At 41.4% G+C, this 24,057-nt stretch overlaps 1 protein-coding gene across 1 annotated transcript in view; it reads right to left on the reverse strand.

Annotated features, from left to right (window-relative positions):
* LOC142885460 (receptor-type tyrosine-protein phosphatase F-like) overlaps positions 1 to 23,276 on the reverse strand; it is a 165,674-nt gene extending 142,398 nt beyond the window's left edge. Inside the window, exon 1 of the mRNA XM_076021913.1 lies at positions 22,792 to 23,276. The gene's annotated coding sequence lies outside the window, so the exon portion shown is untranslated. The remainder of the gene's footprint in view (positions 1 to 22,791) is intronic.
* Positions 23,277 to 24,057: the final 781 nt, after the last annotated feature.

The following is a 24,057-nucleotide window of genomic DNA, read 5'->3' on the forward strand; positions in this document are numbered from 1 at the left end:
CAGACGTGCGCACTCCATTCCCCTCAGGCAGGTTCTTTTAAAACCGTCAGCCTCCCTACCAAATGAGCTGCAAAGGAGGACTCGCGCAGTCTTTTCAAAAGGCAATTCTAATCTAACAACAAGCATAAACCACATTTGGTAATATGCCATCTCAGTGAATAGGGGGGCAGGAGGAATCAATTTGATGTTTTTCTCTCCTGCGACCCCTGTGCATAGTCCCATCTCACCGTGGGAAAAGTGACACATTCCACAAGAAGGGGGAGCAAAAAAAAAAAAAATTCTCAAAACAATTATGATCCCGGGAGGTGATATCTTGTTTTGAAAATGTTTTATTTACATAAAATGCCTCTGTAAAGAAATAATGAAATGCATTCAGTGGCAGCGCAATGCTTCATTGCAGAGAGCTCTGACAAAATGTCATCTTGTGCTTGGGAGGAGGCTTCAAGGTTTTGAATTTCAGGCCAGCGAGAGCCAACATCATATCCAGCCATTAAATATATGGATGTGTGTGGCACTCACTCTGCTGTTCCGAGTACCTCTCTGACTCACATATTGCTTGCTGATGGATGGCCTGCCATGACACACTGGTGCACATATAGTAAAGAGAGAGAAAGTGCTGATGCCCCAACCCCCATTTGCTTCCATGCGCATTATCACACGCAAACGCTTGTCTGTTTCCACAGCGTATAAGAAACATAACAGTTTTAAAATAGTGTTTTTCATTTTTTTTCTGTACGTTGTTTATTCTTCATTGTCAGTGAGCAAATGAGTGAAGGCTGCAAGAGATTAGTTCTGTTGATCTGATTCTGATCTGAACTGTATTTTTTTTCCTCTTCTCATTTAATCTAATACTTCAAGGTGTAAATGCCATTTTGTTGCTCCCACGAAAATCAACCAATCAATGGAAAATTATGTGATTGCAAGTCAAACAATTTTTAAAGAAACAGGTCAATAACTACATAATAAAATACTAACCTAAAATGAGCCTTTCTTGCTTTTTTTATCGGTTCATATTCATCGAACGTAAACTGCATAAGCTGCCATAACACAACAGAAAAACTAATAGTGAAGTAAACTATGCAACGGTGAAAGTAAAAAGACACATTACACATTTATGTCAGGTTATCAAGGAAACTAATTCACAATGCTGTTGCTGCCACTGGGGCATTTTTTTTTTCAGAAAAATAAAAGCTGAATTTATGGTACAAAGTAAGTGTGTCAGCCCTTGTTAAACCAAAACAGGATGAAGCACTCTTCTCCTCAGTTGCTATCCCCCAGGTAACAGTGGAACAAATGCAATAACTGTCGAAACCTTACATCGCAAAAGACAAAAGAACCCCGCAGAGACTCAAGGCAAAGAAGTTAAAGACGTAGAGTGATACAAACAGATGGCAGTCCGGTTCAATCTTAAAATCTGTGGTTCTGCTGATCGCTGTTTCCGCTTAAAGGGATCACTTCTACTGTTTTATTTTTTCTCTTATAAAACCGAACCAGTGTAACTAGGGCAGTGAGACAGTCTTTTAGGTCCAATTCATTAATAATTTACTTTGGGGTCTGTTAGACTGCCAACAGTGCCTGGTTCATGTTTACACATTTATCTATTTTTCTAATGAGGAGAAATACCATAAACTGAACTTCGGGTATTGAAATGTCAAACTTGAACATTTCTGTGAAATAAATACTTTGGCCTTTGGAAAATCTTCTTTGCTTCCACAGATGGAATTTATACTTTATATGAGGACAAAGAGTGACTGTATTACCTCAGCATTACTGTAAGACCTCAGCATTACAATGTGAATTTTCTTTGAAGTATTTAGGCATTCATTCATGATTCATCAATGAGGCCATCCAAAAAATGTTTACCTTATGTTGATGTTCCTTAAAATGTCAGAACCTGCATATATTGACTTACATCTGTCTCTCAAGATTTTGTTTCCTGTTTCTTTTAAGTAAGGCAGAGAAGAAGTGCATCATGCCACACTTTTTAACGTGGGAAAACCATTTTATATACTGTGATAATCAAAGCAAGGTCTATCCATCCTTTTTGACACACATGGAATGGTTGTGGAAACAAAGACAAAGACCTGCTATTAGGGCTGTGCGATTAATCGATTTTAAATCAAAATCAGATTTTTTTAGTCGTAACGATGTTAAATAGAGGAAAATCGGAGAATCGATTTTGCTTCCAGGTTGGCGCCTCTTGAGCACCATAGTCCTCCTCCCCACTCGAGAAGCTGCTAACTGGCTACCTATGTTTACTCGCATCTGCACTAGCCACAGCAGGTGTTAAAACCAGGAAGTGATTCTGTTTGCTGCCCTCACCACTACCTGGTAAATAATTTTTCCGAAGTCGCATACAACACGCACTTGTCCTGTTCTTGTAGCATATTTATTGAGATTTTTTTTTTAAATTTGAAATCGAAAATTGAGTTTTCAGAGAAAAAAATTGGGATTTTATTTTTGACCAGAATCGCCCAGCCCTACCTGCTATAAGAGCTTATTTAATTTTGCAGGGAACGTAATTCAAAGGATTATTACTGCCAAGGTTCTGAAGTGGTCACGATGGGAAAAGCTGAAGAAAAAACCTGTTTAATGACTTTATTTGAGGAAAGAAAAACTATGTTGTTGTTTTTTCTGGTCTTACTTAGGTAAACAAATAAGGCACTAGGATAAACTTGTATAGAAAATGAATGGAATAAGGCATTAAAGCACTTTTGTTTGACAAACTAGCAAAATATTCTCTAATCACTGATAACAGCTTATTTTGCTTTTGGTTATTTTTAAAGTAATCCTTTGAAGCACTGACCTTCAGCTGTGTTCAGCTTTCATCTCGCACATACGCACATAAATTTCATCCGTCTTTCCCTGCCCAAAATTTAATGAGTATGAGTTATATGTTGGACGGAACTCTGCCAAATCCAAAGCGTACCTGCCAAAATGTCGTCGTAATTTGCCTGACAGGAATGCATGAATACACGTCCAAAAAGCTGCTTTCACTCTCGTATTATTGCCATATTGGAGGATGTAGTACCACAGTCGTTGCGGAGGTGTGACCGATCAATTTCACTTCCTTCTGAAAAACAACATGCCGAGTGAGTAAAATCAGCACCTGCTGCATTGCATTCGCTCTCAGCGGACCATTCACAGACATATGATATCATACAATGCCCAGTTTTTGAGAGGCCTAGATGGGCAAAGGCAGGAAACTGTGAAGGAGTGAAGGAGTGAGAGGCTTTTGTCCACACATTTCTCACGGTGAGTTTCGGAAACAACCAGATGCTGTCCATCAAAAGTGAGGGGCAGAGAATAGGCTGCCCCATTTATTTAGCCAAAAGGTCAAGAGGTGGGGGATGGGTGGTATGTAGGGCATAGTCAAACAGGCCACAATGTAATACCTAACGAAGTCCAAATAAGTAGGATCAACAAAAGGATTGGTGATTCAGATGGGTCATTTTCCTTAAACATTGATGTGTTAACTGCTATATACAACATGTGTCAATGTGTTTGAATGGTCTGTAAATAATGAAGAAAATTTAATAAGCAAGTGACTTGTTAACTTAAATTTGCAGCAGATATAATACAATCTGGATTAAGATCAAGAAAAAACTAGTACTGTTCACATTGAATGCCAACATATACATCCTATAAAGAAAATATCTGAATAATGAGAAAAAATGCTTTTTAATCAGTCACTTCTAATAAAGACAGACAGTAGTGTTTGTGATTGGGAGCAGTGGCGGGCTTTGACTTTAAATTAGAGAAATAATTCAATGCTATTTGCAGACTGCACGTTTAGCATTCCGAATACCTCAGCACGGTTTATGTCCATCATTCCATGTCTAATTTCACCCATACTGTAACTGATCCTTGGTTTGCAGCAATTCACTGGGGATGAGAAAGAGAATGCATTTCAAACGGTGGGTCCTGAACTTGTATAGATGGAGAAAGAGGGAAACACATGTAAAAACTCTGGACATTCCAAGCTAAACTGGACAAAGTTTGGATTACCAGCAAAAGAAAAAGATCATTTAGGCCCATGATTGGCTAATAATAATGCATTGCACATTCAAAGGCACAGTAAGGTACTGATTAAGCATCAACAGCAAGACCACAGAAAAACACTAACGCACCTTTAGCCAAGAGTCGAGTAAGGAGATGAGGGTTTAAGCAGCTTTGATTGTAGTAGCTTGGCCCTTCTTCACAGAAACAGACAACTGAGTCTCCACTGATTGCTCTGAAGGCCAGGCAAATTTCCATCGAGCAAATATAAAGCATGGATGCAAATTTTGTGATCTCATTTTGATTCAACTATAAATAGCACGGAAAACAAAGAACAAAACGAGAGATTGTGTTATCGCCTGACCACCTCCCGTACTGCACTTCAATGCACGACTTGCACTGCTTACTGGGAGGAGATGTGAGTTGGATTATAACATCTGCATAATGGCTAATTCTGTTCCCATGGCAACACCTATGATTGATGGCTTTGTTAAGATGAATAGTTACACACCATTAAATTGGTGTAATAGTGCCTGGCAGTCATCTCAATAACCAGGGACAAAGTAATTACCAAGTGATTAAAAAAGGAATGGACTAATACAACATGGCACAGACACTATGAGTGACATGCCCACAGATCCGACTTCGAAGGGCAAAAAAACTGCATTTCCTGATACAAACTATTGACACTATTGGGGTTGCACTTGGATATCTTCAGAAATACCTTGCTGGGGTTCATATATGGTCTTCACGTGTGTACAAACATCAGCACCAAGCATTCACACCCTCTCATGAAGAATGTAAAAGTCCCCCCGCCCCGCCGCCCCCGACTCACAGCTCCTACGCTGGCTAATCTGTGGCTACAGCTGCTCTTGCCACATCAGCATGAACGCTCATTTCCACCGGGATTACATTCAGCTGTGTCTTGATAATAATTTGACGGCAAAGTCAAGAATACTTGTTCGCAGGAATACCGTTCCGCTCTGCGAGCCTGCGAGCCAGGAACAGTAGCGCAGCAGTGCTGGCGATGATTGAGAGAACTCCAAATTCAAATGAGAGAGGGGAACAGAGGAGAGAGAGGGAGGTGGAGGTGGGGGGGGTGGGGAGGGGAGATGGAGTGACACAGACGTTCCGTTGTGTGCAGACAGTGGTGTGCGAAAAGGGCGAGCGTGCACGGCCATGCAACGCCGAACACAAAGCTGTGTACACGTGCACTGACGGCAGAAGCCCTCAATCATACCAGTTGAGGGCCAATCCATCCATTGCTGGTTGACTGGGATCCAATCACCATTCCCAACAGGGCCAGAATGAAAGAATGGCAGACAGCCTGTGAGGAGACTGACTCGCACTGCAGATTGATGGGACAAATCTTGAGGTGGTTCATGAGGCGTCCTACATCGTTACATACATACCATCAAGAATCTCCGCCGCCATGCTGCACTGAACAACAGGCCTTCCATTATGCTCTATGTATAATTCTGGCATTTGTAGCTCTGTGTTTAAAAAGAAAAATCAATTTTGGCTCAGTCATTTTTGTGTCTTGATTCATTCTTGCTTTTATGTCGCATGCTGATTGAATGCAACTGCAACAGCAGGCAAGCCTTGCAAGGATTCAAAGCTCAAGACAGGAGTAAATAAACTCTTTGATTATCACAGATTTAATGGCATTGTTTCTTCATTAATAATTCTGCTGTGTTACCGTGGCTGTGAAGCAGGCCAAGTCTGGTGAGTCAGAAGGAATCTTTGGGGAAAGTCCTCACTTCATAATTAAAAAATACAATTATCTTCCATTTATCAATTTAACCAGCAATGCAATGGGAAATGTTATGCAATATCACAATACAAGCATCTCGACATCAGTTTCACCTCATTGTTGACCAGTGTAGATTTGTGGCAACAGTTTAAATGATCAAAATCATCCAGCATCTCAGCCACACCAGGGAGATCACATGACCAATCATGATAACAACAGTGGCTACACAGCCAAACAGACACTGGGGTATTTATCTTTCTGTTTGTAAAAGCCAATCCATGACACGATGCCATATCTGCTCCAGGCAGAGCCGACTGACTCCGAGTTGGCATTTGGTGAGCCTGTCAGAACAAATTTCAGTTTTCATATTGCTCTGGCATATATTGATATTTTTGATGTGGGAAAAAAAAAAAACTTTCATCAACTCAAACATGTTAAAACAGTCTTTCTATCAATCTTGCATGTCTTTACATGTATATGTGTGATTGCTGGCAGTCTGACATAATAAGGGCGACTCAGAAGTGCAAGTAAACAAACAATGGTACAAAAACAGCAGCAGATGCTGTCAAATTTTTTAGAAAAACCTCTGGAAACTAAACATAGAGTCATCACTTGATTAAAAGGTGGGGGTGGTTGTAATTTGTTGGCAGATACTGTTACAGACCAATAACAGAATGTAACAGAAAAAAAATTACTTCAACACAGACAATCACAGAATTCACCATTATTCGACTGGATTTTTATTTCTCATGTGAAAGAGGAGCAATTATCTGTGGAAAGCACTTCCTCATTTCACACAACCTTAACAAAGAGTGGCATCAATGCATGAGGTCACACAGTCTTTCAATTTTATTAACAACATGTCCTGGATAATCTTTCTTTCATGCACGAGGTTTATAGTTTTATTCATTTAACTGTGTCATTTGACCGAAAAAAGGAAAGTGCACAGATTTGAAATTCGTGCAACCAATCAGGATGGCGAACGCTGTACAAGGATGCGCTTACCCTGGCCTTCAGATGCATAATATTTTATTAAAAGTAGGAAATAAATCATTTCAGTGAATATATTTTTGCTTGGAAAGTAGGCTGTCGTTGGAAAGCAAATTCCAGCAACAGAACTATAATAATTAAAAAATTTCTCAACACTGAATACAGCCAAAACCAGGAGGAATACAACATTATTTCTTAGCTTGTAACGTTTGAATAACGATTTGTTTATAAATGTAAAAAAGACAAAAATTAGTAACTGACATCATCTGTATAAACATCAAAACATTTGTATTCAGACAAAAATAAGGTCAATGCAAGAAGGCAAAAGACAAAGACATGTATGATTTATATGTTCTGATTTTCTTTAAAGAAGAAATCTAACATTATATTTACCCTAAGGAAAAAAAGTCCACATTATCAGCATTCATCTGTCTAAATCTTTTTTGAGACCAAAGGCGTTCCATACTGCACACCACATTTAATGCTGTCTGTGAACGTGACGGTGAAGCTGGTTAAAAATGAAAGGACATCGGGCAAAATTGTGAAACCAAGCAAACATATGTCAATAAAAAAGTCTGTGACTTTTCTTTTGGGAAAGAAAAAAAAACTCACCCCAAGCGACAAGACAATTTTGCCGTCAAACTTATCTCATGGATTATCTTTATTGTTTGGATTTACAACATAAAAGCCTCCATTAATTGGAGCACTTCCTCGGGCAAAAACCAGCTTGCCTTTCCATCCTGACTTGAAGACTGACAGGAGCAATATGTAACCCTCGGTTTTCTGGCTATTTAATGACGTGGAGAATCTCGCCCTGTGCAGCGACTCTCACGTCTCTTCTTGCGTCGGCAAAACACGCAAACATTGTGTCGGCCTGTTAAACAGCTCAGTCAAACTGCAGTTGCGCTGTCGGCGCTGCTAATGTGGAGAAGCACACGCTCGCATTAGAGCAGTGCATCAGAGGGGAAAGGAGCCCCAGGACGGACACCTACAGAGCCGTGGGACTGCAGCCGCCTCAGAACTCTTTAAGATCCACTGTGAGCCCTGTTGTGTCAGCCTCTCTAGCCATTAAAGAATGGCGATAACCCAGAAAGGCAAATTTCATAAAAACATATTCTGTCCCTGATGAAAGAGTTGTGTCTCTTCTTCAAACGACCATCAAAGATTCAGGATATTGGCTGGATGTGTGGTCTCCTATACGCTTAGAATTTCCAATCTTCACATGGCTGAGAGAGATGTTTCACACCTGCTTGCCAGTTTCGACTGTGACTCCAGTCTTCCTCAGGAGTATCCTGTTACAGTCCAGCTTCATGAAGAGGCATGTCATACTTTTATTTTTTTTGGCAACTCGTCATTCAACAATTTACATTCCAACCACTGAAAACTACGAGCTGTTTTTTCCGAAGATTTGCGGCCATCATTGCGTCTGAAATCAAACAGCAGCAGCCCCGGATAATCAAGCGAGTGAAATGAAGTGTGGAGCCATTAAGTGCAAGAAGAAGAGCACTAATTCCGCATTTAATTAGGATGCATCGACGAAAACAATCCTCTGCTGCTTGAACACAGTTCAGTCGAGTATGTGTCAGCTTATATTTTCCGACTTGCAGCAACAATCTGCCATGATCTCACTGTGGTGCCGCCAGTCGGAACGGCCTGATCATTCTGTCTAAAATATCTAGTTTATGAGGGCTCAACAGTTGGTGGTAGATTCGTACGGGGGAAATATTCAAATAGTAGTTGATAAACATGCAGATTGCAGAACAAGATGTATTTGTGTATTTCACTATTTCACAACTAGTGTGTGACAGGTGAGAAGGCGAGTAAGAAATAAGTGACAAGTGGTGAACAAGAGCATTTTGTTTAGCATCATTTTTTTTTGCCAATAACAAGTTGTCAAAGACAGTTGCCAATTCCACCGCTGATCACGTTGTTGTGAAAGCAATCCATTTTAATTTCAGTATTCTGTGGTAACCCTTCCTTATAGCACAGTTGAAAGGGTGAAAAGCGAGCTGATGTGCAGAAAGCCCAAAAGGTCAAAAATGTGCAGTATGCAAACCGATAGGAAATTCTTTCCTTGGTGGTGCGAATTTGGCCGCTTTCAACAGCAACACAAGTGTCAGGTGTTAGGAGTTTTCCCAAGAGGACTTGGCGCACACCGCATACCATACAAATGCAGGCCGTTGAGTGAAACCAGGTTCAGCTGCTGCTTGGTACAGCATGTGCACATTTTGGACTGTGCTTAAACATGGCAAAGAGATGGAAAGTCAACATGAAGCAACAGCCGTTTTATCATTCTGTGGGGCAAAGGTGCTTTCGCAGCATTCACTGCAGCTTTAACTGTGATAAGCTCATATGCGGTTTTTGTTACATTCTGGGCAACATGTTAAATTGTTTCTGCAGTTGTGAGGATTGTAAAAATCAAATATGTTGGGAAACACAATATCCTACTGAAATTGGAGTCCAGCGTCATTTACAACAGTTTGAGTCACCTCCTGGAATATAATTATTAGAAAAGTAATGGGTTGGTAATTACATTTTCCAATTTATCAGTAGATCATTTATCAGTTTTGCTTCAATGCATTACTTCATCTGGGGCATGTTTGGAGAAGCAAGGATTTTAGTCACAAAACCCTGAGGGAATCAACACAAATTTTCTTTGGCTCAAAACCAAAGCATAGTGCGCTCACCAAACAGTCCGTCAAGATGTCCCACAACTGCGCTCCCGCTCTTTAAGCTGACACATTCCACAACAACACATGTTGCATTAATCTATCAAGACGGAGAGACACAACATTGACAGACCTTCACTCTTAACGTCTGTGACAAAACACATGGGCTTGGTGAACAGAACCGCGGCTAGAGACAGAAGAGATTGTAAATCAATTGGGGCATGACTTTCCTCCGACGCTTGTTGCGATGCACTGATTTGACCAAATGAAAAGCTATTTGCGCATATTAAACTGAGAATTCAAAATAAACTGTGATCTCACCGTCCGAGAAAAGGTCAATTGCTGGGGCGGTTTACTTGAAAGCTTTTTAAACACTGAGTCCGCTCATGTGCCTCTGCCATAGGTCAGGCTGTCTCTAATCAATAGACTCATCTCTTCCCTCCAAGAGTGAACTCATTGGAATGCTCTGTGGGCCTATAGGAGAAAGTACACGCAGTCCTTGACCATGATATGCTGCTTAAAATGTAAATCAGGCTCTGAATAATGAGACAAGTCAGCGATGAATATGCAGACTGCTGCAAATTATTTATCCTTATCTTATAGATTGTTTTTGAATTTCCTTTGAAGGACTTTGGATTGAACATTCTCAAAAGTCAAGACTTTAATTTTATCTCAAGGCACAGAAAAATCTCTACATCATAAATATGATCTTCCTTCTGGCCATGCACTGTAAACACAAGCTAAGCTGTGAAAGCACACTGGCCTCTTATTGCTCTTATCTTTGATTTTGGCTACATTAAATATACTGCAAGATTGGAGTCCCTTTCTTATTAGATGTTACATACAAGAAAAAACAATACATATTTTAACACAAAACATGAAAGAGAAGCATCAATGCATGCAAAAACACGCACAATAAAATTCCTACTCTTCTCATACAACCTTAGGACCTTATAAAAACTGCTTCTCTAATTTCACACGCTTCACTGTAGTGTCTCTGGTCAGTGACTGAAGGCCACGTTGCTTTGACTGGACTAAGCCAAGAAACATCTGTAACATTTGGTCAAGAAGCGAGTAGAACAACTTAGTTTGGTTTGGGATGAAAGTCAAGGATGTTAGGTTTGCATAAAGGATTGAAACCAGTGGGCTTGAAGTGAAGAAAGGATCATTGTTTGAAACAGGACACAGACTGTAAAGTACTGGGTGAAAGTTAGTCAGACAATTGCCTCTACACAGCAGTACAGCTATGTTGCATGCAGAAGAGCACCTGGCATTAGCAAGGATTTACAACTACTCAGGATGTACATTATTGTGATAACAAAACAGATTCATTTTCAGTGTTTGGGGCAACTCAGCGATATGAACCCATCACACCCATGACACTATTCAGTATAACAGAGCTCCCACTTGTGTAAACTGGCTTTACGCTAAAGCTCTACATGCCAGTTATTAGTGATTAGAAACCCAGTCATTCTGAAACCCAATCCACTGCTGTGGAAGAAATTAGATTTCCTGTACTTTTCTAATGAAAAAATATATCTCCTTTGGTTCTTTTAATTGCAGTTACACTTTATTTAGTTTACATGTGGTACCTATAACAGAGACTCCAGTCTGACCACCTCAACTTTGTCAGTGTCTGCATGTAGCCTCCACTGCCAATCATGTCTTCTGATGTTCATACATCACCATGAGCAAAGCATATTATCCATCAACGGTGATCAGACACAACGCAAACACAGCGACACAGTACACAACTAGATACTGTTTTGTTGAGACACTGTTCTTCAACATAAGTTTTAAGACTCTTTGGAAGTTCTGATACCCGTCTTTTCTCTAAGATAGGGCTATTTAAAAATCAATACCTAAATATGATCTGAATAACTGTGCTTTATTGTGCCAAGTAAAAAATTACTTTTACTCACTTTGAGGCAAATACTTGCGAGTGAATGTACCGCCATGTTTTCTGCGAGCAGCAGTAATGAAGAAGCTGATCAGAATGTTAAGTGTCAAGAATCCTTATCTGGCGAGAACTGAAGTTAGCCTGTGCACCTCTCACTAATACCCAGAAAGAATGGAAAAGTAATTTCCCATTACTTATTTCCATTTAGCAATATATTCCTGTAACATAAGCATCAATCTCCTTCACTAATGAAAGATCTGTGTGCATGAAAGTATAGAGAGCATTAGCATTCCTTGGAAATTCTTGCTCACAGTTTCATAAAATCCCTCTGTAGTGACATATATACAGCAGAGTCAAATATGTGTCATTATTAAGCACATAAAGATAAAAAAAAAAAAAAAAACACAACAAAAAGAACAATCTGTATTTTAGTGAAAAAAGCAAGAAAAACATTCACCAATCCCTGGGAGATCTAACTTGGTTTGAATCACATGAGAGGAGTTAGTGCAGGGGACTACATGGTAAATCAAGGAGAGCAAAAACAAGCAATCGACAGGCAGGGACAGGAAGAGCTCCCGTCACACTGCCAAGGCGCCTGATAAAGATCTGTCTGACAGCTAGCCTTTTGAATAATCCACTTGTAAGTACACCGTTTAGAGACGTTAGCATTTAGTTTGGAAAAGGTGCTTTTCTGATATCGGGTTAGAGGAGGGCAGGATTAGGAGACGAATAATAGTGTGGACAACCACCATGTGGAGGCCTGGAACATCTCACAGACGTTAGATGTCACTCATTAAAACCCAAAACAAATTTGGTTGATCCTCTGGAGGGTTCCTGAGGGACGAAATTTGAGCTGCCTCCATTTTCTTACCTCACAATGGTGAGAAAGGACTGGAAGTCTTCTAATGGGCCGAGGCCACAACGCTGGAAGCAGGTGATGCGGGCTAAAAACATTCTCTGTCAGTTTGCATTTTAAACGCTTCACAAAGTAAGTCAAATCCGGTTTGTGCAACCCTTGTTTTTCTGTCTGACTTCTCCCACCCCCTGGTTCTGCCAGGCTGCGGCAATTCCAAGAAGGAAACACTCAACACAATCACAAGGAAAAAATAGAGTCAGGGTTGGAACATATGTGACATTCCATCCTGAACATTACTTTGAACAAGGTGGTAATCCTTCCTAATATGATAACTAGGCTGATGCCTCTTTGCGTTTAAAGCGGAGCACCTCCGCCCTGTAATGCGGAGGAGCTGGCGTGGGAATCAGACAGGAGTTTTTCATGAAGTAAATCGCAAAAATGTGGACTCGGCAAAGTTGTTTGCCACATTGATTGCTTTGTGACAATTGAAGGCTTGAAATAAATCTGGGCCATTGAGTTGGCTTGAGCTTGTTCAAACACTTTCAGTTCACACAGTTAATTAATTATCTCCAATATTGTAGGCAAATTCTACCTGGCTAGCAGCCGAAATTCTGAATTTCTCCAGGCACAACGGCTCAGACATGGATATAGAGCTTATGGGTTGGGGTGGTGGGGGGAGGACTCGCGGAGCCATCACCAGTATTTCTTAAGACTCGACTATCCAGGAGGGCTTAACCACGGTCTTTTGTACCATTTGGGAGAAAAGTTTTTTTTTCTCTCTCTCTCTAAGATTGAAGATTAAAAGGAACTATTTCCAGGATGCAATTTCTATTTCTCTGACAGAGGATCCTGCTTCAAGTCAAGGATACAGTCCATATCTGTATACAGGCCTTGACAAAGAAAGATAAAGATGAAAAAGCTGCTTACTCTTGTACTTGAAATATGAAGAAGAACTAGTCAGTCTGCTCACAACCCAACTTTGGAATCATAAATACCGTTCTCACAGCCCTATAGATTGCTTTGTGTGCACGGATTATATGCACCCAAAGCAGGGAGACATTAGTATACATATTCAGCTTGCGCATGCTGTTTCCTACGGTCATGGTTAGGGGTCCATACCTATGCTAGAAAAAGGAGACTCGGTGCCCGTCTCAAGCTATAAATCAGTGCCCTGGTCAACCTGGCCAAGAGCGTTTTCAAACCCATTTGCAGAAGATAATGCCAGCTATTCCTCGTAGCCCCAGGGACAGGAGAGCCAGCCTCATGAATCACTGCCCTCTTAGAGGTGCTGCAGAATGGATCTCACCTTGCTGTGTCTCGGATTCTCTTGACACTACCTAGCAGGCACAAAGCTAAGAGTGGTAGGGAGGGAAGTGGTTGAACTAGAAGTAGATTTAAATTAAGCCTGGCCAATAATGGATTTAAAATAGAGTCAAAACAATGTTAGTCTGAACCAAGAAAAAGTTGCTCTTTATATTTCAAATCAATCTATTTCCAAATATGTACATTTTGTGTGTGTGTGACCACCTCCAGCCATGGAGTAGATTTCTGTTCACGTTCCATGCATATTTAGGGAACCCATTCAACATTAGCTTTAACATGTACTTTATTCATGTGCGGGGAATATGGATTTGCTTCCAATTAAACTAGTGACCGTTCAGCCATGTCCTCTATTAACAACACTATTTGCTCTAAGGAGAGCCCTTGCAGGCTCAACCTCCTACATGTCAATGGACTCACTGGCTGTGCCTGCCCCCTTACTTGTTAAATGTAGGCAATCTTTGAGCGGCTCTTTCAAGCTTGCTGCTACACCTTGATGCTTCACTAATATTCAGTGCCCACGTTTAAGAACAAGCCTCCTCTATTCACTTGCCGCTGTGAAAGAGAATTTCAAATACCATAATAATGATAATAAATGTAAGAATGACTTTAGAAATGGAAGGGCATTTCTTTCTCCCTTCCAAAACAGCGTCAAAGAAAAAAAGTATATAATATATAACTGTCTCAGCAACAATTCAGTTGTGAAATTAGTAAAGGAAAAAAAGGGGCCATTCTTTAAAAAAAATTGATTGGCATTGGATACAGGACAGTCTTAGGCCCAGATAAACCTTGCTGTGGCTTCAACAATTATTTTTTAGATGTTTTGTTGGAGAAAGAAAATGGAACTTAGAACCCATGCAAGTTATTGATTGGCTCCCAATGGACGCTGCATTACGCTACGAGGCCATGATGCTCAAATCCCACAACAGTAAAAAGAAATTGAATGTGGGATTAAATCACAGCAAAACCAACCAAAAACCAAAGTTAACGCACTTGATGAATCAGGAGGGTGAGTAGCACAACTTTGTGCTCAAAACCACTTCCCTTAGTGGCGTGAGTCATCTCACATAATGGAAGTGAACGAGTATTATCAACAATATAGTCCTGCAGTCACCTTGTTTGTAATATCCGTCTTACAAGACTGATGCTTGTGATGCTGCTAGGTGCGTTGCCTGCATCAAATACGTAACTTTTTTTTCAAAAGTATGTGTATCTGTTGCAGTTGTAACAAGACGCATTTCCCCCTGTTGTCCGTGTTAAAACATGACAAAGAGAGAACAATAGAGTAATACTCAGTCTCATTTAGTTTGGGCAGTCGGAACGCATCCAAGGCGTGCTGCTACCCTCTATACCAGTAATAATGTATGGGAAACTTGAATCACAGAAGTTTTAAAGCTGTTTTCACCTGCTTGTGAGTACAGTGGTTGTTTAAGGTACTTCTCGGGCGTTAAATCAGTCACAGAATTATCGTATTACTTGGGCTTATAGGAGACACTTGTCTTCACTTGTGTCATACATTGAGGTCTAATTGAATCATTGCTTTAAAAAAAAAAAAAAAAAAAAGAAAATCATCTACCAAAGTAACTGTGGCGGCATTGAAGGCGCTCCGAGCTCCGAGCAAAGATGTCACGCGCCAAGGCAGCAACTGAGCAATGTGGGAAGTGTGAGCAGAAAGGAAGCACTGCTTTAACAAGCCCTATACTGTACACCTTAAGTTCAATTGTGTTGGAAAATGCAAACTAAAAAAGGGAAAATTGAATAATTGAAAACATCCCTATTTTTAAAGCTGGATTTTTTTTGTTGTTGTTGTTGTTGTTTACTGTTCTTACTTTACATTGCTTGACCATGAGCCCCACTGTGACATGATGACGCGCTGTCAACGCTAATGGTCCATGATGGCATCAAGACCCTGTCAGGAGGACACAGTAGGTGCTCAGAGCCAAGGCCCTGGGTAGCCCTCGATGGACGACGAGCTGTCATCTACGTCCCTCACTGCCAAAGCTGGCCGCCCCCTCCCTCCCTAAAAAACCCATCCATCTGCCATATCAGCAGGGGCAGGCCGAGTGCAAGGCGTGCACTTTTCTGTCATTCACAGGCGCACTGTCGCACACGGCCTGAGTGCTCATGTGGGACTCGTGACAAAAAAAACACACAATCAACACAAATAATCAGTGACTGTATTAGTGTTGGTTTGGCCTACATCTTGAGGAGCTCCTTCTCACGCTGTCTGTTCTGAGCTCCTCACAACTTTGTATCTCTCCAACACGCTGAAGCTAAAAGACGTGATTTTTTTTTGCACCTTGGAAAGTGCACGTTAAAAAAATGACTGAATGTCTGCATACTCGTGTAAGTCTGTTTTTGCAAAGAAAAAAAAACAACTCGGACATAAAATCCCTTTGGGGGATGGAAGCTTTTAAGGAAGGAAACTGGGATAAAACTATATATGATGGCTGTCATTCCCTTATATAAAAGAAGACCTGAAAACTAACAACTCAAAGAACAGCTACATACTGTAGGTCAAATGTCATATATTTTTATCCCATAATGAAATGTGATAACGTCGTAAAAGCTTATGTGTCAGAACTGAACAATAAAGTAAATGCGAGACTACAGGGACACGTTCTCCATTTCTCAAAGGACACGTTTTCTAGCCTTGAATGCTAATGAGAAGGACAGCACAAAAGTAGGCATCTGTACTTAGATTGTTGCCACATCTGTCACGTTGTTCGCTTAGGTTTACATTTATTTCACGTCATTCCACGTGAGTGTGTGACATCCATTCATTCTCCCATGCACAGAATGTGTCACATTAAAGTGCTGCCTGATGAGACGACTCATTCTGTGCCCTTCAAGTAATGGCCTGCGTCAGTTCAGGTACCGACTGTGTGGCTGTGTCTGTGTGGGTTCTAATTATGGGGACCTAAAAAAAAGGAATAGGTTGCGCATGATGTGAAAAACTAATGACATCCGTCAGTGAGCCATTGCGCTATTTGTCTGCACTGAAAGAGTGCATCGCCGGCGAACTTCTGCTGACTGGGCAAATACACAGCCGAGGCACTGAGGTCCTACAGGCGTGTCACACGCTCCTGTCAAATCCCTGCTACATTTACCAATATACAAGATGTAATAAAAGTGTCTACTGAGCCATAACCAAGGATGAGCACCCATGCAAATTCCGTATTAGTGTTTTCAAAAAAGAAGATGCTATAACCCCCAAGCAGGAACTGCAGGACATTAAGCTATTTGGGCTCTAATGATTCATAAAATTCACAGTGGGATTTGACGCATTACAGTGCCATCACAATTTTACACAGTTAACCCACTGCAGAAACAACTATTGCCAGATAATGAGTCTGAATTTCTATTTTAATGCAGAAGTCTGTAGTTTGCAGTCTTTTGTTGAGAACATGGAAATTATACACAGCATCGGGGGTGAGATTTGTCACTTTACAAGATCTTTTTTTTTATTCGAGCAGCAATCAATCAGAGAAAGGATTTGGTTATTAAATTGCACCAATAACAACAACATTTCTCCAAACAATTGCGGAACTGACCCGTTTTGTTTGTTTTCCAGGCAGATTTTAAGCTAATTACATGGTCAGTGGAGTCAAATGTCATTGATAATGGACACTAAGGAGAAGAAGGATTTGCTAAATCACGATTGAGTCAACAGAATCTGTTTGCCCCATCTGATCTTCTGAATGTTACTTTCCCCATCACAAACCCAACAGACTTTCAGATCCACATCCTTTCAAACATAGATGCGTTAGCAAGCTAAAAATAGACACCTCATCAAGCAGACATGAAACAATAATTTTTTTCTTATATAAGTAGTCTCACAACACACTGTATTTTCTGGTACATTACCAACGTGTGTTATTGAACTATTTAAGCATATTAATGATGGGCAAACATGTTTATGCTGTGGTTAGCAATGTTTCAAGGTCAGCAACCAAGGCTGGCGTCATCAGATAATTAAGTTGCCAACTGCAGGATTTTTTTGCCTTCTTTTACTTTAAATTACCGCCTGTTCTTAAGTTCCAGTGTTAAAAAAAGCAGACACGTATGAACCATGGTCTAATGTCACTCTTATTGACAAAACCTAAGATCAGTATTAGCCCTAGTTTGTGGATTAGCTATGTTAATTGACTGACTTTCCCATGAGCCCTTTCATTTCTTGCTCCCACTCTGCAGGAGGAATCACAAATATTGAAGTAGAGAAACCAGTATATGTGATATTATGCCGTTTAAACATTGATGAAGCGTTTCTATATTAAGTTGCAAAATAAATGTATTCATGCATGAATGAGTGTCTTGTGTGTGAGCAAATGCAACGGAGCCAACGCTTGCGCCTTTGGCCTTAAATGCTTTTAAATTGCTGAGAACAAGTTCACGTGAACTAAGAGCTCATGAGGATCAGCTGACTTGGATCCCTGAACCCAATTAGTAAATCAAGTGCAGGGTGCTTGCACGGGCCCTTCTTCTCCGACTTTGTTCTTCTCACTCTGCTCTGTCCGGTTGGAGCACCTGGATAGTTTGCCAAATTCATACCAACTCCGTTTTCAGTCATGCTTTCTTTCTACGATACTGGTGATCAGCTGCCTGCTTTGGCCCTTGGCTTGGTCTGTTGGTTTGTCACAACAGGCGGACTTGAGCTGTCCTTCTTTTTAAAGGCTTCTAAAATGAGCTCAAGCGGACAAAGGATGTATGGCAGACACAGATTTACAGCTCAGTACTGCAACTGGGCAGTGAGTTGACTGAAATATGCACTTTCAATTTAAATGTGTGTTTGACGATATTATGGGATTATATGATTTGCATTTATATATCACATGATGAGACATGTATAATTGAAATTGTTTATGTGCAGCATGACTATTATATAATTAAAGGGGTAGGAGTAAATAAGTACTTACTTCTTCCTACTACTTTTTGAACGCTTTTGAGAGGATCAATGATGGCATTTTTATTTATTATTATTGGTTGTTTTTTGTTTTATATACTGTGGATTTCATTAATTGTGTTATTTTGTTTTATGTTTAACTTCAAAATAAAGATTTTCATTCATTCATTCATTCATTCATTCCATCGAGTAAATAATTAACATATCCATGTGTACACATTTGACAGTCGTGGAAAGGACAGTTAGGTCTCGTGGGGAATGACTGCAGGATTGGCAGCTAATGTTTTATTTTGTTTGTTTTGATTTTTTAAGCAAATATTTAGTTGCTAGCAGTAAAACTGGTGGCATCCTAAAGGTTCAGCCACCAAATTGGAACATTCTTCAACCATTGGCCTTGATACAGATTTTTTCCCCTAATAAAGTCTGCTTCTCTTCCACTTTTGCGGCACTTCGCCACAATAATGACTTGTGTGTTGTTAAGCCTTAAGTGGCAAAAATGTAATAACGGCTGCTTGATACATTGACATAATGGTTACCGTCTGACATATGTTGATACATAACAAGCGCAGAGATGTAATGACACAGCAAATTGCCCAAATCGATTGCAACAAAATTTGGACTGCACTTGTAATTCACATTTAACTGCCTGTGGCAAAGAAAAAAGCTGCAGTGCTCACAGAACAAAAAGCTGCACGATGAAAATGAGACGCCTAATACGCAAGATCCTATTTTCAAAGTGACTGACATATAACTAGCCGATAATGTCTATATTCAGCAATTAACTTATTTACTTATTACAACAGACCAGAGGCAGAATGGTTAAAATATGCCTCTGACGGTAGTGCAGGACATTTATTGTATGTGTCTGTTTCCACTTTCCCTACTGCAGGGGCGCCCCGTAAAAAACATTGGTGTAAATGGTTTATAATGCCACCAGTGGACTCTGAAATGGGAGGCCTGGTTTCAATCAGCAGTCAAATTGTTGCTACATTACCGTTGTGGACGAAGCAGTAAATCACTCCCTGTCTCTGTCTTGCTGACGTTGAGGAGGAAGCATTGTTTAAAATCTACCAAGCGTGCTACTAAGAGCACCCTGTCACTCTGTGGGAATGCGATGTCAAACAGGACAATAGCTGAGGCTCACAATGTCCCCATAGTTTCAGGAGTAAAACATGACGATGTTCAAGAATCTTGCTCTTAAAGCTGAACCTAACACGGCATATTTGTAGCTTTGAATTTATAAACTTGATTAGAGGGCAGCTTAGAAAGTCCCATCCAACAGATCCAGCTCATGACCAGTTTGAGCCAGTCTTTTTAATTTTCATTGAAAAAGAACACTTGGTTTCTTTATGCCAAAGCCCAGACATTGGGCCGGTGAGGCTTTGCAGCCGCACTTTTAACTCACTATAAACTGGAGAAACGCTGATCCCGCCCACCACAGACCAAAGCACATGAGCGAAACCTCTCATTAGAACTCCAAGGCTCTGAAATTATAGAGATCTGACCCATATGGAAAGCATGAGAAAGCGTCAGCTTGGACAGGGTTGTGCCGAGTGGTTTTTCAGCGTGTGGTCACAGAAGAGCTGGCTCTCTTCAACAGTGTCTGTCAGAGGAGTCCCTGCTAGGAAGCGCCGGTGTTTGAGGAGGCTGAGGCAGATGCTTTGGCTGCAGGCCACAGACAAGACTGGCAAATGCAGTACAACTACTACAAAGAAATAAGTCAGGAGAATAAAGCTGTTGTTTTATTTAATTATAATTTCAATGAACTCTATGTAAACCCCAATTCCTTTTGGTACAGTCAGATTATTTTACACACGTTTTCCTGAGATGGGAGGAAAACAATACTGAAAGAAAGATTTGCCTCGTCGTTTGGTGCGAAATGATATGCATGCTGACGACAAGATCACAAAGACAAAGATTGATTCTTCCCCTAGATCGACTCTGCTGTGATAACTAAACATGATTTGTATGTTGTACAATTGTCCCTCGAAGAGAGTGACCTGATGTTTGCTAATTGTTTCTACAAAGGGCATCTTGGACAATATGTGAGTGCCTAACAGATGATGTCACCCGCTGAGGGAGAGCCACTCTTCCAGACAGAATTCAACCGGAAACACCCAATGAAGCACTGACTTGTCTGACAACAAAAGAGACAAGAGAAGAAGCAATGCAGTGATCCATTGTGGGCCACCCTGCCACCCTGTAATCCCCAAGGAGTCGTGAGGATTAGGTCAAATAAGTCATATGTCTCCTCTTGAATAATCTTCGTTTTGAAGTGGCTGGAGCATTAGGCAGGCTTAAGTTGCTTGCTCGGGTGTTTGAATATTAGGAATAAAGAGCCGCTCTCAGTGCTTGGTGAAACATATTTAGAATTTTTTGCAGAAAACAACAGAAACGCTTGGAGTCAATGAAAAACTGCTCTCAGAAAAAGAGAGATGAAAGAGGAAAAAACGCAGGACAAAGCAGAAAAAAAAAACCCACATCGCTGCTGAGTGATGAAAAGACCTCAGCAGCATAGCAACTAATAGCACAGTCGATACAGGTCTGAATGATTAAAACCCACCACCGGATAACAATTTATTCGCAATCTTACCCACACATGAGCAGAGAGATTATGCTCTAAGTAAAACAGGAAGAAATACAGCAAAAGATTCCACTTATTTGCATGTGTTCTCCAGTTACGACACAACCGGAGGTTTGAAAAAAGCCATAATATTTGACAGTAGAAAATATTGTGAAAGCAGTACTGTGTAAGCAAAATCCCCAGGGGACAGCTGACTATACATCAAACCCAGGCCGAGAACACATACATACATCCCTCTATTTTAGCTGGTGGGAGCTGAAGGTTAGAAAACCCAAACATGCAGCGGGGCCAAGGATTGTGTTGCAGGAAGCCTCTGATGCAATTGCGAGAAACCAGCCGAGCCTGGATCATCCTTTTACAGTTTGGCTCATGGTGTGGCTCTCTTCATTATATTTTCTGACGACTACAGTCGGATTGGCGTTTCGATAAAAGGCGGCCATGAGGCTACTTCGGCGTGTCAGTCACCCTGCAATATTGCTTCCAATCCTGCCTGCAAATAAACCAAATGAGATTGTCGACTCCACGCAATGCTGAGACTCTGTGTCTCTAAATCACCTCCCCGTGCAAATCTGCTCCCTCCATTTCAGAACTGTCTGAATCGTGAATGAGCTTTTAGGCTGTTACGTGCAATGATGCAGGTGAGGTGTGACAAAAAAAGTATTGTACAATTTATTCTTCTGATTGGGCGCAATCAGTGCTTCTATACATGCTGCAAAGAGCAAAATTCAAGACACCGAATCTGTCTTCCGCGGCCAGTGCTGCAGCAATTAGGTTTTTTTTACCCCCCCCCCCCAAAAAAAAACCCTCCGATACACACACACACACACACACACACACCAGATGAAAAAAAAACATGACAGCAGCCCCTGAACGTGCAAAAACTCATACAGCTTCCCTTGCAATTGTTAAAAGGGGGTGGGGGGAGTTATTTGCAGAGGGGGGGGGCACTCACTGACTGACACGCTCGCGTACTCATGCACGCGCACATATGAGGAGATGCACAGCAACATATGGCCAAACAGTGTGTAAATAAGAACCCCCTCAATACCTCCCACCCCCACCTAAAAATACAATTTAAAAAAAAAAAAAAAGCATAAATAAATAATCAGCGGGCGAAGCCTGACATTGCAATCAAAAAACAAAAGGTGACAGCTGGTTAACCGTGACTCATGTTTACCATTTGATTACAGACGGATTTTCTGCTCGGTCGGATCCGTCCGTGCACAAGACGACCGCTACGTCGACTCCCTGGCTTGAAAAGTGCCCGTGCGCAGTTTGCTGCCCACTCCGCGCAGGCTTTGCGCAGGAAGAGGAAAAAAAAAATAAAAAAAAATAGACACCACTTCTGAAGTGAGGAATTAACAGCGCGCTGACGTATAGGCTACATTTCCATTTTCATCAAACTGCCTGAACTGAGACGTGTCTGTGAGACTCCTTCCAGACAGACGGCCAATTGTTACTTTACCCCGCGTATGTATGAACGCGCCAGCAAAAGTTGTTAGCTTAACAGTTTTGCATAAACGCAAAATAAGCAACACATTGCTCGCGTACCTGCCCTTGCTTTATCCGAGCACCGACTTAGCGAGACGGTACCGAGTCACAATATTTCACCGTGCAACGCTACGACGGTAAGCTCGTTTTCACACCAACTCCTGTTACCAAAGCACGCTACAAACTAACAGACAAAACAACAACAACGATGCTGCCTCCCCAAAAATATTCGGCAAGTTCGCTAACGATCAGGAAAAAATAATAATATGCAGCCGCGTCTCAAGTTCGTCGAGCGACGCTGTGAATGAAGATAACGGTGCACTTACTGAATCTCCTCTTTGTCACCGCCGTTGGCATTTCTCTCCTTCCTCCGAGTCCGAACCTCCGCGTTTTAGTCCCGTCTCCACTTCGCGGCAAGCACTAAATTCCACTCCGTGCAACGAACAAGTGTTAGAGCCAAGCCAAACCACAGAGAGTGAGTGGGGGGAGGAAAAAAAGATAGGAGTCCGGTGCCGGAGGAGCACGAGGTCCTATCCCGGGCGGCCGGACCGGGGGTCGCTGGATAGCGGATCACGTCTTCTTCGTGGCAGCCTCGCCGCGTCTTCGCTTCTGCTAATGGTTAAGCCTCGCACAAGTGGCCGGCGCCGTTGGCCGCTTAGGAAAAGGAAAAAGAAAAAAAAGGGGGGGGGGAAATAACAGAGGCAAGGGAACGAAGAAGGGACGAAAAACAAAAAACACTTCTCTTGCAAATAATACGTAGTCTATTTTCCTTCCTCCCCCCTCCTTCTCCGTAAACTAATTCGCGGAGGCAAGTGTGTTCCTGCTTGTGTGCTGCCCAGCAGGAGCCGAGGGAGGTGGGGAGCTGTTACGTCTCTTCCCTGAGCAGTCACGCTTCTTCTCCCTGCCTCTGTGGTGGTGAGGAACGCACCCAGGTCGGTCAGCGGGATTTTCGGATTCACTCGGCCACACTCGCCCTCGCCGCCGCCGCCGTCCATTCAACCCTCCTTCCCGCCCCACATATGTCAAGGTAGCACGGAGCACATGTCAAACGTTTCCATTCAGCGATTTACACGAACCATCTATATTCAACACCGGGACACTGGAAGGCCAAGGTTTTGTGAAATTGTGAAGGTGCATTTTTGAGTGTTTTTTCTTCTATAGCACACACATATTTGATTCAAACGTTGTCTTCGTACTTTTACATGTTTCGACATAAACGTGCGTCTTCCTCAGAAGGTTGTTTACGTTGAAATGTGTAGAAGTTAAGACCACATTTAAAATATTTGTGTCTGTTATAGAAGAAAAACAGCAACAATCCAAAATATGAAATGAAGACACAATGAATCCCAGTCAGTTAGGTACATTTCTCATATGGAGGACTTGCCAGGTTACATAGATTGATAAATTAAACTCTTCACTCTGAGTTCTCATATGACAGTTGTACAGAACTATTTCTGTTTTGTTTTTGTTTTTTTGTTTTCCAGGGGAGTCCCTGCAGCAAATCCAGGCGATCCCTGGGGCCCACTTTTGAAAACGTCTGCAGTCAGGTAAGTCGTGAATCATCACTGAGAATAGAACATTTATAAATATAT

The sequence above is a fragment of the Nelusetta ayraudi genome, unplaced genomic scaffold (genome assembly GCF_046127955.1).
Source record: "Nelusetta ayraudi isolate G7.1 ecotype Tasmania unplaced genomic scaffold, CSIRO-AGI_Nayr_v1 ptg000011l, whole genome shotgun sequence".
In the NCBI taxonomy this organism is placed as follows: Eukaryota; Metazoa; Chordata; class Actinopteri; order Tetraodontiformes; family Monacanthidae; genus Nelusetta; species Nelusetta ayraudi.